This window comes from Scyliorhinus torazame, chromosome 3 (assembly GCF_047496885.1).
Source record: "Scyliorhinus torazame isolate Kashiwa2021f chromosome 3, sScyTor2.1, whole genome shotgun sequence".
Taxonomy (NCBI): Eukaryota; Metazoa; Chordata; class Chondrichthyes; order Carcharhiniformes; family Scyliorhinidae; genus Scyliorhinus; species Scyliorhinus torazame.
Window position 1 is genome coordinate 329,021,510 of NC_092709.1, and position 12,017 is coordinate 329,033,526.

Here is a 12,017-nt window from a genome sequence, read left to right on the forward strand (position 1 = left end):
GGAACGAGCGGGGAGCCACGCGGCGGAGAACTTCGGCGGTTGCCGACCAGTCACCCTCTGGAAGGTGTATGCGGACGTTGTCTCCAGGCGCCAGGGCAGGAAGATCAGTTGCCCGAGTGTCATGTGCCACCTTCTGCTGAACACGCTGCTGTCGCATCCTTTGCAGTACTGGAGCATGGTCGGGTTCAGGAACATGAATGGACGGCACAGTGGTCCTGAGGGTGCGACCCATCAACGGCTGGGCTAGTGAGAGGCCTGTGGACAGTGGGGCTGAGCGGTAGGCCAGCAGGGCTAAACAGAAGTCAGATCCGGGACGAAATTCTCCGTTATCGGCGCAAATCCGACTTGCGTCACGTCGGAAAAATGGGTCTAAAGTCTCCGGCCCGAAATGGGCTAGCAGCGACATAACGGGATCCACGCTTGCGCACGTGGTTCACGCCGTGCAGAGTCATACACGCCGCACGGCGTGACGGCTCATAAGGCCGCGCTGCTCCCCCCCCACCCGACCGGAACACCCGACCGGAACACCCGACTGGATGGCTGGCCGCCGCTCAGCCCCGAAGTTCGAGTCACGGGATGTGGAGGTGCTCCTGGACGCAGTGGAGCAGAGGAGGGAGGCCCTGTATCCCGGGCACGGCCGCAGAGTTGCCCGACACCACAGCCGGCGTCTGTGGAGGGAAGTGGCACAGGCTGTCACCGCTGCGGCCCTGACACCACGGACAGGCACCCAGTGCCACAAGAAGGTGAACAACCTTGTCAAAGCAGGCAGGGTGAGCCTCCCCCATATCCCCCCTCCCCCATATCCCCCTCCCCCATATCCCCCATATCCCCCCTCCCCATATCCCCCATATCCCCCCTCCCCCATATCCCCCCTCCCCATATCCCCCATATCCCCCCTCCCCACATCCCCCCTCCCCCATATCCCCCTCCCCCATATCCCCCCTCACCCATATCCCCCATATCCCCCCATATCCCCCTCCACCATATCCCCCCTCCCCCATATCCCCCTCCCCATATCCCCACTACCCATATCCCCCCTCCCCCATATCCCCCGTCCCCCATATCCCCCTCCCCCATATCCCCATATCCCCCCTCCCCATATCCCCCTCCCCATATCCCCATCCCCCATATCCCCCCTCCCCATATCCCCCATATCCCCCCTACCCCATATCCGCCATCCCCCATCCCCCTTCCCCCATATCCCCCTCCCCCATATCCCCCATATACCCCCTCCTCCATATCCCCCATATCCCCCCTCCCCCATATCCCCCCTCCCCCATATCCCCCATATCCCCCTCCCCATATCCCCCCTCCCCCATATCCCCCCTCCCCCATATCCCCCCTCATCCATATCCCCCATATCCCCCTCCCCATATCCCCCCTCCCCCATATTCCCCCTCCCCATATCCCCCTCCCCATATCCCCCTCCCCATATCCCCCTCCCCATATCCCCCATATTCCCCCTCCCATATCCCCCCTCCCCATATCCCCCATCCCCCATATCCCCCCTCCCCATATCCCTCCATATCTCCCTCCCCATATCCCCCCTCCCCCATATCCCCCTACCCATATCCCCCTCCCCCATATCCCCCCTCCCCATATCCCCCTCCCCATATCCCCCCTCCCCATATCCCCCTCCCCATATCCCCCATATCCCCCCTCCCCCATATCCCCATCCCCCCTCCCCCTCCCCCATATCCCCATATTCCCCCTCCCCCATATCCCCCCTCCCCATATCCCCCCTCCCCATATCCCCCCTTCCCATATCCCCCTCCCCATATCCCCTCTCCCCATATCCCCCTCCCCATATCCCCCTCCCCCATATCCCCCATATCCCCCCTCCCCATATCCCCCCTCCCCATATCCCCCCTCCCCCATATCCCCCCTCCCCCATATCCCCCTCCCATATCCCCCCTCCCCATATCCCCCTCCCTATATCCCCCCATCCCCATATCCCCCCTCCCCATATCCCCCTCCCCATCTCCCCCATCCCCATATCCCCCATAACCCCCCCCATATCCCCCTCCCCATATCCCCCATATCCCCCCTCCCCCATATCCCCCCTCCCCATATCCCCCCTCCCCCCTATCCCCCCTCCCCATATCCTCCTCCCCATATCCCCCCCTCCCCCATATCCCCCCTCCCCCATACCCCCATATCCCCCCTCCCCCATATCCCCATATCCCCCTCCCCCATATCCTTTCTCCCCCATATCCCCCATATCCCCAAGTGAATCCAGCCCTAACCTTAACCTCTGCAATGCACGCGCAACCGATGGCGTGCATTCATATACCTGCCTAACAGTGTTGCCTTTTACCTCTGCCACCACCGCCTCCCCCCGCCCCCCCACAGGAGAAGCGCGCACACAACAATAGGGAGCATGTGAGGACTGGAGGAGGCCTCGCTGATGAGAGGCCACTGACCGAACACGAGGAAAGGGCCCTGGAACTGGCTGGCTGGCGGACCTGACGACCGGGAGGTTGCTGATGCAGAGGTCGGGGGCGTACTAGCAAGTGAGCCACCGACAGCCCGTCCCCATATCCCCCCCTCCCCCATATCACCTGATCACTGCCTGCGTGTCTAACCATGCATGCTTCATTGTGTATCGCAGGACCAAACGTCCAGGCACCCATCCCCGCAGATGCAGACTGCCCGCAGGATGCCCCTCGGAGGCCACGGGAGACGTAGAGACCCGGACCCTCCAGCATGCGACGCCCGCAGGATGCCCCTCGGAGGCCACGGAGAACAGAGAGACCCGGACCCTCCAGCATGCAACGCCCGCAGGATGCCCTTCGGAGGCCACGGGAGACAGAGAGACCCAGACCCTCCAGCATGCGACGCCCGCAGGATGCCCATCGGAGGCCACGGGAGACAGAGAGACCCGGACCCTCCAGCATGCGACGCCCGCAGGATGCCCATCGGAGGCCACGGGAGACAGAGAGACCCGGACCCTCCAGCATGCGACGCCCGCACGATGCCCCTCGGAGGCCACGGGAGACAGAGAGAATCGGACTCTCCAGCATGCGACGCCCGCAGGATGCCCCTCGCACACCACGGGAGACGGAGAGACCTGGAGTAACAGGGAGACGACACCCCCGTCACGTGCGGGAGCGACCACCCAGCGACGAGGGGGGCAGCCACAGGCCCCCGTCACACCCGAGCCAGGACACCACTACCCAGGACACCACTACCCAGGACACCACTACCCAGGACACCACTACCCAGGACACCCCTACCCGGGACAGCACTACCCAGGAAGACGAAATACCGGACAGTGACTCAGTGGGTGGGTGGAGACGAACCCCGACCCCAAAGTGCCATGGACTCAGAGTGAGACGAAGAGCACAACACAACGCCACTGCTGTCACCAACACCCTCCACCATCACAGAAACACTCACCTCGGTTGGGCACATTAGTGATGAGGCATCTGGTACACTCACTGGTGCGCACAACACAGCCGTCCCGGTACAGCAGGTGGAGGTAGGAGCAGCAGAGGGGCCGGGCGGTCGGAGGGCAGCCCAGCCCAAGCGAACATCTGCCGCCCAGATGGATCCCGGGTTCCTGGAGTTACCACACCCACACATAGATCCGATGCAACCACCGAACCTGGGACGAGCGAAGAGGGTGACAGCCGGCTTGCGGCGGCTGCAGTCGCAGGTGGAGGAGTCCACCCGCGTCCAGGAGCTGGGAGTGGTCCCGGTCATGCGTGCCACACAGGCTGACACCGCACGGGTGGCGTCCGCGGTGGAGGCAATGGGTGCGATGGTGTCAGACATGGGGAACGGTTTGCGAGGACTGTGGCCCAGGAAATGGCTGCCCTCTCACAGGAGGCCATGAGCCAGTGCCAGCGCCAGATGTCAGACGCGCTCAACGCCATAGCCCAGTCTCAGCAGGCCATGGCCCAGTCTCAGCAGGCCATAGCCCAGTCTCAGCAGGCCATGGCCCAGTCTCAGCAGGCCATAGCCCAGTCTCAGCAGGCCATGGCCCAGTCTCTGCAGGCCATCGCTGAGGGCATCGGCGCCAGTGGCCATGTGCGAGCCGGCGTCGCACTGTCACAGACAGGGTTTGCCAACCCCCTGGGCTCCATGGCTGCAAACCTGCAGACCCCTGTCGATACCGCACGGGCATCCAGGACTGGCAGCGCCAGGTGTCGGGGGGGCGTCGGATGGCCAGTCCGTTCGCATCCCCCACCCATGTAGAGGCCTGGGGGCCGTCGGGTACCCCGAGGGAGGAGGAGGTGGTGTGGTCCGTCACGGCTCCCCCTGTAGGGGAGGTCCCAGAACACCGCGACACCTCGGACTCCCCCCCTTCCGTCCCAGGTGCATCGGGTGGGCAACGGGCAGGACAGGCTGGCAGCTCGCCATCCCAGTCGCCCGGGCCGCAGCCTGGCCCATCTAGGCCAGGACGCCCCAGGAAACGGCCGCCAAAGGGATCCAGTGTCAGAGGGCAGGAATCACAGGAGTCCACCTCCAGTTCTGCTGTACCGTCTGGGGAACCACGTAGACGTAGTCAAAGGGCCCGTAAGGCCAAACAATTAGACACTGAGTAAGTTGGCACGGGTGAAGGGCACAGATGAGTTTTAGGGGCTAGGTCACGTACATGAACTCGTTTGGTTATTAAAGTCAATGTTACACCGACAGAAGCTGCCTTTGTGCTCTGTCCAAAGCGTGCGGGGGTGTCATGTACGTTGAGCGCAAGTGTGTGTGTGAAGGGTGGTGTTACCTCAGCCCCAGGTGAGTCTGCCCCGTTCCCCCTGGGCCGCCATCAACATCCCCCTGGGCAGAGGACGGGACCGTGCGCTGCAGTGTCACAGCCGCATGCAGGGATGGTCCGGGTGGATGGTGGTACTGTGGCCATGGGTCAGACATAGTCCAACGATGTGGAGCCAGGAGCTCACCGCAGGGCGGGTTTTCATCATCCTCCATGGCCTGCAATAGACACGCGTCCACCCGCAACTGTGTGAGCCCGGCCCATTGTGCCGCAGGTGGATCGGCAATGGGTGGTGTGCATGCGGGTGGGGTGGGTGGGGTTGGGGAGGGCGGTGAGGGTGCTGGGTGGGTGGATGGGTGGGGGGTGTGGGTGGTCGGCTGTTGCCATGGTATGCGGTCTGTGGCCATACTACCCGATTCCCACGCCCATCTAGTCAGTGAAGCGGGCGGCTAACAGTCTGTCCCGTGCCCGCTGGGCCAGCCGGTAACGGTGGACAGTCACCCACCTCTGTCTACCCCGTCTGTCCTGACAATAACCCACATCTCCCTCATCTGGGGAGGACTGGGCCTCTTCCTGCTGCTCCTCCACTCCGCCCTCCTCTGCCTGCGGCACATCGCCCCTCTGCTGGGCTATGTTGTGCAGGACGCAGCACACCACAATGATGCGGCCGACCCTATCTGACCGATACTGGAGGGCGCCCCCAGAGAGGTCCAGGCACCTGAAACGCATCTTCAGCACGCCAAAGCACCTCTCCATCACTCCCCTTGTCGCTACGAGGGCATCATTGTAGCGGTTCTCCGCCTCATTGCGTGGCCTCCGTATAGGCGTCATCAGCCACGATCGCAATGGGTAGCCCCTGTCGCCCAGCAACCAGCCCCTCAACCGGGGATGACGTCCCTCGTACATGCCGGGGATGGATGACCGCAACAACACGTATGAGTCGTGTACACTGCCTGGGTGACGGGCGCAGATGTGCAGGATCATCATGCGGTGGTCGCAGACCACTTGTATGTTCATCGAATAGGTCCCCTTCCTATTGGTAAACACGGCCCTGTTATCTGCAGGTGGCTGCACGGCGACGTGCATCCCATCAATCGCGCCCTGGACCATGGGGAACCCGGCCACGGCAGAGAAGCCCACGGCCCGGGCATCTTGGCTGGCCCGGTCCACAGGGAAGCGGATGTAACGGTGCGCCATGGCATATAGGGCATCTGTCACTGCCCGGATGCACTGATGCACCGATGTCTGCGATATGCCGGACAGGTCCCCACTCGGTGCCTGGAATGACCCCGTTGCATAAAAGTTCAGGGCCACCATAACCTTGACGGACACGGGGAGAGGGTGTCCCCCGCCAGTGACACGGGGTGACAGGTGTGCCAGCAGGTGGCAGATGTGTGCCACGGTTTCCCGCCTCATCCGGAGTCTCCTCCTGCATTCCCGGTCCGTGAGGTCCTGATATGACTGCCGGGGCCGGTACACACGGGGCGCCCTCGGGTGCCTGCGTTGCCGTGGGGCCGCGACGTCCTCCTCCCCCACCTCGTCCTGTCGGTCAGGTGTCCCTCCATCCTGGGCGGCTGCCGCCTGTCCCTCTGCGGCAGCCTGCGCCGCCTCTCTGGCACGCTCCTCCTTCTCCTCCTCCTCATCCAGGGCAACATAGACATTAGCGGCTGCCACCACGGCGGCCAACATCGCTGGATGATCAGAAAACATGACGGCCTGGTGGGGGGGAGGGGAACGACGACATGTCATCATTGCCCATATCCCCTCCTCCCCCCAGCCAGGTGGCATGGACCGCATGGGTCCAACTGTTGGAGGCTGGCACCTGGTCAGGTGGACCAACTCACTTGCCCACGCATCCCCCTCCCCGGCACGGACCCCCCATCCCCCTCCCCGGCATGGACCCCCCATCCCCCTCCCCGGCATGGACCCCCCCCAACCTCCTCCCCGGCACGGACCCCCCCAACCTCCTCCCCGGCACGGACGCCCCCAACCTCCTCCCCGGCCCGGACCCCCCCCCCCCCCAACCTCCTCCCCGGCACGGACCCCCCCAACCTCCTCCCCGGCACGGACCACCCCAACCGCTTCCCCGGCACGGACCCCCCATCCCCCTCCCCAGCACGGACACCCCCCAACCTCCTCCCCGGCACGGACCACCCCAACCGCCTCCCCGGCACGGACCTCAACCTCCTCCCCGGCATGGACCCCCCATCCCCCTCCCCGGCACGGACCCCCCCAACCTCCTCCCCGGCACGGACCCCCCCAACCGCTTCCCCGGCACGGACCCCAACCTCCTCCCCGGCACGGACCCCCCATCCCCCTCCCCGGCACGGACACCCCCCAACATCCTCCCCGGCACGGACCCCCCCAACCTCCTCCCCGGCACGGACCCCCCCAACCTCCTCCCCGGCACGGACCCCAAACTCCTCCCCGGCACGGACCCCCCATCCCCCTCCCCGGCACGGACCCCCCCAACCTCCTCCCCGGCACGGACCCCCCCAACCTCCTCCCCGGCACGGACCCCCCCAACCTCCTCCCCGGCACAGACCACCCCAACCTCCTCCCCGGCACGGACCCCCCAACCTCCTCCCCGGCACGGACCCCCCATCTTCCCTCCCCGGCACGGACCCCCCCAACCTCCTCCCCGGCACGGACCCCCCCAACCTCCTCCACGGCACTGACCCCAACCTCCTCCCCGGCACGGACCCCCCATCCCCCTCCCCGGCACGGACCCCCCCCCAACCTCCTCCCCGGCACGGAACCCCCCAACCTCCTCCCCGGCACGGACCCCCCCAACCTCCTCCCCGGCACGGACCCCAACCTCCTCCCCGGCACGGACCCTCCATCACACTCCCCGGCACGGACCCCCCCCAACATCCTCCCCGGCACGGACCCCCCCAACCTCCTCCCCGGCACGGGCCCCAACCTCCTCCCCAGCACAGTCCCCCCATCCCCCTCCCCGGCACGGACCCCGCCAACCTCTTCCCCAGCACGGACCCCCCCAACCTCCTCCCCGGCACGGACCCCAACCTCCTCCCCGGCACGGACCCCCCAACCCCCTCCCCGGCACGGACACCCCCAACCTCCTCTCCGGCACGGACCCCAACCTCCTTCCCGGCACGGACCCCCCATCCCCCTCCCGGCACGGACCCCCCCAACCTCCTCACCGGCATGGACCCCCCCAACCTCCTCCCCGGCACGGACCCCCCCAACCTCCTCCCCGGCACGGACCCCAACCTCCTCCCCGGCACGGACCCCCATCCCCCTCTCCGGCACGGACCCCCCCCAACCTCCTCCCCGGCACAGACCCCCCCAACCTCCCCGGCACGGACCCCCCCAACCTCCTCCCCGGCACGGACCCCAACCTCCTCCCCGGCACGGACCCTCCATCACACTCCCCGGCACGGACCCCCCCCAACATCCTCCCCGGCACGGACCCCCCCAACCTCCTCCCCGGCACGGGCCCCAACCTCCTCCCCAGCACAGTCCCCCCACCCCCCTCCCCGGCACGGACCCCGCCAACCTCTTCCCCAGCACGGACCCCCCCAACCTCCTCCCCGGCACGGACCCCAACCTCCTCCCCGGCACGGACCCCCCAACCCCCTCCCCGGCACGGACACCCCCAACCTCCTCCCCGGCACGGACCCCAACCTCCTTCCCGGCACGGACCCCCCATCCCCCTCCCGGCACGGACCCCCCCAACCTCCTCCCCGGCATTGTCCCCCCCCAACCTCCTCCCCGGCACGGACCCCCCCAACCTCCTCCCCGGCACGGACCCCAACTCCTCCCCGGCACGGACCCCCATCCCCCTCTCCGGCACGGACCCCCCCCAACCTCCTCCCCGGCACAGACCCCCCCAACCTCCCCGGCACGGACCCCCCCAACTTCCTCCCCGGCACGGACCCCCCCAACCTCCTCCCCGGCACGGACCCCAAACTCCTCCCCGGCACGGACCCCACAACCCCCTCCCCGGCACGGACCCGCCCAACCTCCTCCCCGGCACGGACCCCAACCTCCTTCCCGGCACGGACCCCCCATCCCCCTCCCGGCACGGACCCCCCCCAACCTCCTCCCCGGCACGGACCCCCCCAACCTCCTCCCCGGCACGGACCCCCCCAACCTCCTCCCCGGCACGGACCCCAACCTCCTCCCCGGCACGGACCCCCATCCCCCTCTCCGGCACGGACCCCCCCCAACCTCCTCCCCGGCATGGACCCCCCCAACCTCCTCCCCGGCACGGACCCCCCTAACCTCCTCCCCGGCACGGACCCCAACCTCCTCCCCGGCACGGACTCCCCATTCCCCTCCCTGGCACGGACCCCACCCAACCTCCTCCCCGGCACGGACCCCCCCAACCTCCTCCCCGGCACGGACCCCCCCAACCTCCTCCCCGGCACGGACCCCAACCTCCTCCCCGGCACGCACCCCCCCCCCCAACCTCCTCCCCTGCACGGACCCCAACCTCCTCCCCCGCACGGTCCCCCCATCCCTCTCCCCGGCACGGACCCCCCCCAACCTCCTCCCCGGCACGGACCCCCCTCCCGGCACTCCCCCGGAGCCCAGCCCACTCTAACCACCCCCCACCCCCCCCCCCGCCGCACACACACACACACACACAACCCGAGACACACCTCTCCTCACACATTCAGACTGCGGCCACACCATCGCCTGCCCAGAACCAACCCCCCAGGCCGTCACTCACCTCCACGCTGGTCGGTGTGAACCTGGAGCACAGGGTCATGCCGATGAAAAGGAGGTTTGATTTACGTCAACGTGAACGGTCATCACGTCGACGGGACTTCGGCCCATCCGGAAGGGAGAATATCGGCAGGCCGAAAATCGGCTGCCTTGCGCAGACCCGTGACATTCTCCGACGGTAGCGGCGACATTAACCCCCCGCCGACTTTTCTCCCTTCGGAGACTTCGGCAACCGGCGGGGGAGGGATTCACGGCGGCCAACGGCCATTCTCCGACCCTCTGGGGGGACGGAGAATGACGCCCCCGGCATCAGCAGCCTTGCAGAGGAGCCGCTTCACGATATGAACGCCCTTTTCCGCCTTGCCATTTGACTGGGGATGCAGAGGGCTGGACGTCACGTGTGTGAAGCCATATGAAGCGGCAAAAGAAGACCATTCATGGCTCGCAAAACAGGGCCCATTGTCCGACATGACGGTAAGAGGAATGCCATGGCGAGCGAAGGTATCTTTACATGCTCTGATTACATCTGATGATGTCAAGACGTGCAGGCGTAGGACCTCCGGATAATTTGAAAAATAATCAATTATGATGACGTAGCCCCTGCCGAGCGCATGGACGAGGTCCACACCCACCTTCGCACAGGGGGACGTTACCAACTCATGGTGCTAACGCGTCTCAGGGGGTTGCGCCGGCTGAAACCTTTGGCAGGTGGGGCAGTTGAGCATCATGTTGGCGATGTCGTCGCTGATGCCCGGCCAGTACACAGCCTCTCGGGCCCTCCGCCTGCACTTTTCAACCCCGAGATGGCCTTCGTGCAATTGTTCAAGGACCAGCCTGTGCATGCTGTGTGGGATCACAATCCGGTCCAATATTAGGAGGACACCGTCAATGACGGCCAAGTCATCCCGGACATTGTAGAATTGTGGGCACTGTCCTTTGAGCCACCCTTCCGTCATGTGGCGCATCACACGTTGTAGAAGGGGGTCAGCCGCAGTCTCACGGCGAATGTGGGCCAGACTTGCACCATTAACTGGCAGATTGGCTGATGTGAAGGCCACATGCACTTCGACCTGACAGAGCAACACCCCCAGTTCGGACGGTGTGCTCACTGCTCTGGACAGGGCATCCGCGATGATGAGGTCCTTTCCCAGGGTGTAGACCAGTTGGAAGTCGTACCTCCGGAGCTTGCGCAGAATGCGCTGGAGGTGAGGTGTCATCTCATTAAGGTCCTTTTGTATGATGCCGACCAAGGGGCGATGGTCGCTCTCCACGGTGAACTGAGGGAGACCATACACATTGTCATGGAATTAATCTATGCCGTTAGGGTAGCACTCCACTCATCGTCTGGATCAACGCTGTGCACTGGCATCGGCTGGTGGGTCCTACTTGGGGACATCCGATTTCTGTCAATTACCGCAACGCGGAAGGCTTCCCGGTCGTCGGTATCACTGGTCTGTACGTCGTCAGGTTATGACTCAGTGTATGGAGGCTGAATGGCCCGCACGTCCCTGCGAGGCTGGGGGAATTGGGGAGCGTTGGCAGGTTGAGCTGCTGGACAGCAGGCAGCGTAGTGGCCCATCTTGCCACAGCGGAGGCAACAAAGAACAAAGAACAAAGAAATGTACAGCACAGGAACAGGCCCTTCGGCCCTCCAAGCCCGTGCCGACCATGCTGCACGACTAAACTACAATCTTCTACACTTCCTGGGTCTGTATCCTTCTATTCCCATCCTATTCATATATTTGTCAAGATGCCCCTTAAATGTCCCTATCGTCCCTGCTTCCACTACCTCCTCCGGTAGCGAGTTCCAGGCACCCACTACCCTCTGCGTAAAAAAATTGCCTCGTACATCTACTCTAAACCTTGCCCCTCTCACCTTAAACCTATGCCCCCTAGTAATTGACCCCTCTACCCTGGGGAAAAGCCTCTGACTTTCCACTCTGTCTATGCCCCTCATAATTTTGTATACCTCCATCAGGTCTCCCCTCAACCTCCTTCGTTCCAGTGAAAACAAACCGAGTTTATTCAATCGCTCCTCATCGCTAATGCCCTCCATACCAGGCAACATTCTGGTAAATCTCTTCTGCACCCTCTCTAAAGCCTCCACATCCTTCTGGTAGTGTGGCGACCAGAATTGAACACTATACTCCAAGTGTGGCCTAACTAAGGTTCTATACAGCTGCAACATGACTTGCCAATTCTTATACTCAATGCCCCGGCCAATGAAGGCAAGCATGCCGTATGCCTTCTTGACTACCTTCTCCACCTGTGTTGCCCCTTTCAATGACCTATGGACCTGCACTCCTAGATCTCTTTGACTTTCAATACTCTTGAGGGTTCTACCATTCACTGTATATTCCCTACCTGTATTAGACCTTCCAAAATGCATTACCTCACATTTGTCCGGATTAAACTCCATCTGCCATCTCTCCGCGCAAGTCTCCAAACAATCTAAATCCTGCTGTATCCTCTGACAGTCCTCATCGCTATCCGCAATTCCACCAACCTTTGTGTCATCTGCAAACTTACTAATCAGACCAGTTACATTTTCCTCCAAATCATTTATATATACTACAAACAGCAAAGGTTCCAGCACTGACCCCTGCGGAAC